Here is a 6,067-nt window from a genome sequence, read left to right on the forward strand (position 1 = left end):
CCCTTCCTTACTCAAAACCAAAATAAACATTAAGATAATTCTTTGATAATAGCCCTATGAGTATGAGCAGTGGTAAAGCAGTATCTGGCAGTTAGACTGCTCTGAGTGGCAAACTTAGAGCTGTCTTAATAAAGATAAAATAGTCACAATATCCCAAAATGCAATGAGCTGCCATCACTTTTCAACTGCACTGTGCTTTCTCACCACCTAATTTCTCTAAACAAAATTTTGAGTTTATACAGGTAAGATACATTTAAACTCCTTCTTTGGGTGAATAGACTAAACTGTTAAGAGGAGTTTGGACAAAAACCAGTTAAGGAATCCCAAATTGTTGAAGCAATCCAGTTATAAAAGCTTGTTTAAAAAATTCCTGGCCTCATCTAAAGGGCATATGTATGGCAACTTTGTAAAAGGGAGAAATGTATTACTGCTGAACTTTATATAAACTGAAGTGTTATCTGTGGAAGAAAATGCTAGGAAAATACCCCTAACTATTCCCTTCTGGCACTGCATCCCTTCCCATCCACCCACTCTAACAGACAACACCAGAACATGTACATGTACACTCTGATTGTTTTCTTCCCACTTTTGACTTTAAAGTGGTATAGCCCAAGCTATATACAAACAAACAAACCCAAAACCTTACACCGTCACCAGTAGAAATGACAGTAACATCACGGTATTATGAAATTAAACCATTGCTTTTAAAAATGAAAGCATTTTCTGTAACCGAAAAGTTCACACTCCTAAGGAAAAATAAGGCTACACTCCTAAAGAGAAAAGACTCATAGGTATACTTGCAGAACTGCCATAATTCATTATTTCTTGTCATTTACAGTGACCAATCTTTTGTCAGGATTATTGCAAAATTGTACTGACCTTCAGTAATTCTTCCCTTTTTACATTCTCTTGGGATTTTTTCTTGGGATTAAAGAGATCCAATCATGTACGCAACAGCTGATCATCCCCTGAAAAAACTAAAGCATAGCTACTGGTTTGCTATCTTCATGACCTAAAAATAACAGAACTCAGACTGTTCTCATCAGACAGTCCCTGAAGAATTCACAGCATAGCAGCTTTTTTCCAAGGCCAGTTTGCATTTTCCCAACATGTTTAGATAAGCTATACCTCTCTATTAACTGAGAAAAGGAATTTACTCTGGCACCAAGCAGTTGCAGGACTGAATAATGAAGTATCAAGCAACAACAAAAAAACACTAATCATGTTCTATACATGATTACCACATTCCTCAGTCAGCAGCAGCCATCTGTTTTCTTGCCCATGAGGATGGCAACTAGAGTTTCCCCTTTGCTGAAAGCTGAGCTAAGTATAGCTCGCTTTTTCCTTCTGTACTGAGCAGACAAGACTAAAGCTAGACAGGAGCTGGATGAAGAAAGCAATCACCTCTACTAGCTTACCCATTGCTCAGGCAACTTTATGCAAAAAGGAGGATGACAGCCTTGCTGACTTGTATTTTAAGGTCTACTGACACTACCCCTTGAAGGGTCACAGCATAGGAGGAAGTATCATTGCATTGCTAAGCATCTTCCTGTGGTGATTCAAGGACCTGAGGATGGATCCAAACACACAGCAGTTTATTTCTGCTAAAGCCATGCACAGAGATAAAGTAAATAATGCTTCATTGACTGAAATATTTAGGGAATCTGCAGAGGTAACACCTTATTTTCTACAACTCATAGAATCATTGACTAGTTGAGGTTGGAAGGGACCTCTGTAGGTCATCTAGTCCAGCCCCCAATCAAAGCAAACTTCCACCAAGACGACAAACAACTTTTGTGTCATGTCAGGCCTCAAACACATTTTTATAAACCAAGCTATAATAGGTGAAGATGGCAAATACAAAACACCTCATCATGTAGCATGCAACATCTGACCTGAGTTGGTTTTATTCATATTAATCCCTCTAGTGTGAACTACTGCTTAAGAAAGTTTAGCCTGTGCTATTAGAACAGTACATTATTTTAACCATTGAATAGTGGGGTTTTATGTTAGTTACAGACAGTAATATTAATTATTTATGGTTATATTAATTCAGGTCAAATGCAACAGTTCTGCTCTGCCTGTGTAAAGATTGTGTTTTACCTGCTGTGAATGTAATAGCAAATGCAAACTTATGTTTACAGTGCAAATTGTTAAAAATAAAAACTATACATCATTGATTATAATTTAGCAGACTGATAAGAAAAGGTGGTCTGTGAGCTTTATAAAGACCTACAAACCCACTGTGGCTGAAGTTTATCAAAATGCTTCCAAAAGCGAGGGCCGACACGTTCAGTACGAAGTTTAACGGCAAACAGCTAAGAATATGCTGAGCACCTTGTCCCTGCAGCAGGTACATATAGCTCACCTTGGACTAATCTTAAAAGTTATAGTCCTAAAGCTTGTAAGTGAATAGTGCTCTGAATAGCCGCTCAAGTGGTAACCTGCTTTTGAAAATACCTAGAGGAAGCAGCTAGTTTATTTTCATATTGGTTATTTTATTCCAACCACGTAACTGCAGTCTCCTAACAGATTACACAGAACAGTGATTTTTTTTGTCTACCCATTAGTCATATTGTAGGTTAGTATTTTGAGAATGTAGATGAACAATTTGTTTTGCTAAAGACCTCCTTTACAGCACAGCTGCACTGCAACACCTGTCCAGCAGCCTGTAAAGCAGATCCTACCTGATTCCAGAGAGTGAACCACGAAAACCAACTGCAGGAGCAAGAAATACTAGAATGGAAAGTCTCCAACTGATTCAAAAGTTATTTTAACTGCAGTAAGAGAAATGAGATATCAGAGGTTGATTTATACGTATCTTGAACTGTTCTTCACTCTAGTGAAACAAAAAGTGAAACAGCCACCCAACTTGTCCATTTGCAGGAGAGGAGGAACAGCACTGAGACAGAAACAGCGCTGCTTCCAAACCCACAGAGCATGCTGCAGCCCCAGGGGAACCAGGGAGATCCTGTGCCTCACTGCACCAGGCAGTCTCCTCGCTACCCAGTACTGACAAAAGTAGTTAGTTGTGTCTCAAACCTAAAGAAATCACTTTACAACAGTTTATAACAGAAGGACGTCCTTTATAACATGGCTAACTCGCCCTTAGTGGAGACTGCCTTAAAAAGGTGAAGCAGAGGGGACCACTCCATCAATACACATGCCTGAGCTCTTAAAAGGATAAAATAACTTATTCAGCTTTATCTCACCTCTAACACAGGTTTAACTCAGGTACTTTTTTTCCCTCCTATACGGCTTACTTAAAAGCTGTAAATCTGACCAGGCTCCTGCAGTGCAGGCTATACGAACAAGCAGATGAAATCAAATAGTAACCAGGGGGAAAAATAGGCCCCAAACCACTGGCTAAAGCAAACCTGGCAAGTTATCATACATGCCTAGGTATGATACTAAGTTTCCATACTTGGGGCGAGGTGGATGGGTTGTGGGGAATAGCTTGTTTGGCAATAATTACTACAGTTTTTCCCTCCTTTGTGTCCAGCTCCTCCATGCAACCCTGCCATGGGTTTTAAGATGCACGCCAAGTTTTGTTCTAGAAAACACTACCATGAACAGCTGCTGATTAAACATTACAAAAACATAACCAGCAGTATTCCTCACCTCACCCTGGGCTTTCAACTTTTTAGTTCAGCAGTTTGCTCTCCCATACATTTTGCTGCAATATTAGAGAGTGAAGGTACCTTTGAAACCCTATTTGCTCATTAAAGGAAAACTGAAGGTTTTAAACAAAACACTAGCTCCTGTTCCTCAGACCTGTGCGCAGAAGAAGGGAAGACATACAGCTTTTCTCTGAACAACAGGCTTCTCTGCATGTCACTTCTCCAATTCAGCCATATTGCACAAATGCACCTGCTAAAAAGTCAGAGGAAAAGGAAAACAGACGAACTAAAAAGTAGTGGCAACAAAAATATCAGAAATAACTCTGCAATTTCCTGGTATAATTTCTAGCCCAAACATTAATTATAATTGTTTTCTAGATTTAGGTTTTTAGGAGCATATATTTTGTCTGCTGTCCCCAGTTAACTAATAGAAGTTCTGTTGAGAAAATGTGAAATAAAATTGGAAGTGAAATGATCTACATTTCACCTGCAACACATTTCAGCCTGCAGCTGAAACTCCAACAAATTCAAGAAGTAGCATTACAAAAATACCTGATTAATCCATGATAACTCTTTTAGAACAAGTCTGGAGGAGTAGGGGGGGTTTGACATTTCCGCCCCCCATTGGAACTAAGCTGCCAATTCAGGGTAATAATCATTATATACTGAACACCCTCAACCAATTCAGTACTACTTGGTGTCTTATAAAAAGCATTCTTGACCTACTCAAAGAAAATATTTTCAAGTGAAAGACTAATGAGTCAGGGGCATGAATACAACTTTTCAAAAGCATTTGTTTCAAAACTATTGAAAGTACACAAAAACATCAGCAAAAATGTTTTCACAGAGTAGAAAGCATCACTCACCACACGTTGAATTGGTCAAGTTGATAAATGAGGCATGATATTCAACACACAAGTCAAAATACATGTTGAGAAGATATTAAACTTTAATCAAATGATAGACTTCTTTGAAGTCTACCATCTTGTCTACACTGGACTTTTCAAATGTCTTGGAATTTGTTAGCTAGTGCATTCAAACTTCATACATTTAATTTACTCCTTCGGCTAGACAAGGCCTTAGAAACAATCCTTTTAGATTAGCTTTGAAGCATACTGTCAGAATTTAATTCAGGAGCTTATATTGGCCTTGCTTTCTGTTGTGACCTGTAATTTTAGTTAGGCTTCAGTCTCCACTACCAAAAGTGATATTCATGATACAAGATGACTTAAAGTACACTTGGTAACACTAGCTGTCAAACACAACGAAGTGAAAATGTAACTTTGCAAATACACTCCTAAATAATACTCAAATTGAGGCTAAGAAAACAAAATTGATAGAATATAATTCAAACACTGCATTTATTACAAAGGTGCATAGAGTTTATGCCATTTCTTCTGAATACTTATGTTTAAACTACAAACAACATACAAAGCTAGGTTACAGTATGTAATAAAGTCAACAATGATTATCTAGTAAATTCAGTACAACAGAATATTCTACTGTATTTAATTTCACAAAACATTTCTGAAACAAAGGCACTTACAGAATTAAAAAAAAAAATTAACATATACTCTTTTCAACATTTAAAACTTTAATTCCATTCCCGCTCCCCTACGGCACTGTGGATAACTAGTTTCACATGAAGCTACTTGGACTGACACATCAGCAGTGCTTAAATTAAAAGTTTATGGATCAACTTCTCCATCTTTTGTATAACCATCCCATTCTCTTAACCATATGAAAACAAGTTTCAATAGGTTGCATGGCAACAACTAAATAAAATTTGGTCCTACGCTTTATTGTTAATGTTGATTAATACAGTAACAATAAGAAAAGATCTGATTATGTGCTCCAATTACGAAATGAGGTAAGTAGACCATTTTCTCTTTTTTCAACAAGTTTGTAACTGAAGTAGTAATACTACTACTAAAGTAGTTCCTTGAATATTAACGATTCATCTCTTCACTTGTATATAGTTATCATTAGCATATGTTCACTGAAGGCAAGGTGTAAATTTTCAGGCTCCTTAACCCTATCCCTCATATCCTCCCACCGCTCCACATACAGTGGCGTTCAGGGCAATTTATTTGGTCTGTACACATCTACACCAAAACTTCAGATTTGGTAACCTCTCTTATTGTTGCCACTTTCCTACTATCTTTTCCTTAGGGATGATAGCAGGTGACTGAGCCAACTTCTCGTGAAATTGCAGATTTTCCTTTCATAACCAAAACATAACCCTACTAACACTGCCACGAACTGTACTCTTTGTCACACCAGATGGAGGAAAGGAAGAGCGGTGCAGAGTAACAACCTCATGAAGGTTGAACCCTAGGACGCTGTACCTGTGCTCCGAGAGCTGCAGGGCAGCTGTGCTTGCTGGCTGCATTTCACTGGCCAGACTCTATCCAAGCACCTGGTCAACAAAGGTACTGGAATAGTCT

The sequence above is a fragment of the Pelecanus crispus genome, chromosome 7 (assembly GCF_030463565.1).
Source record: "Pelecanus crispus isolate bPelCri1 chromosome 7, bPelCri1.pri, whole genome shotgun sequence".
NCBI lineage: Eukaryota > Metazoa > Chordata > Aves > Pelecaniformes > Pelecanidae > Pelecanus > Pelecanus crispus.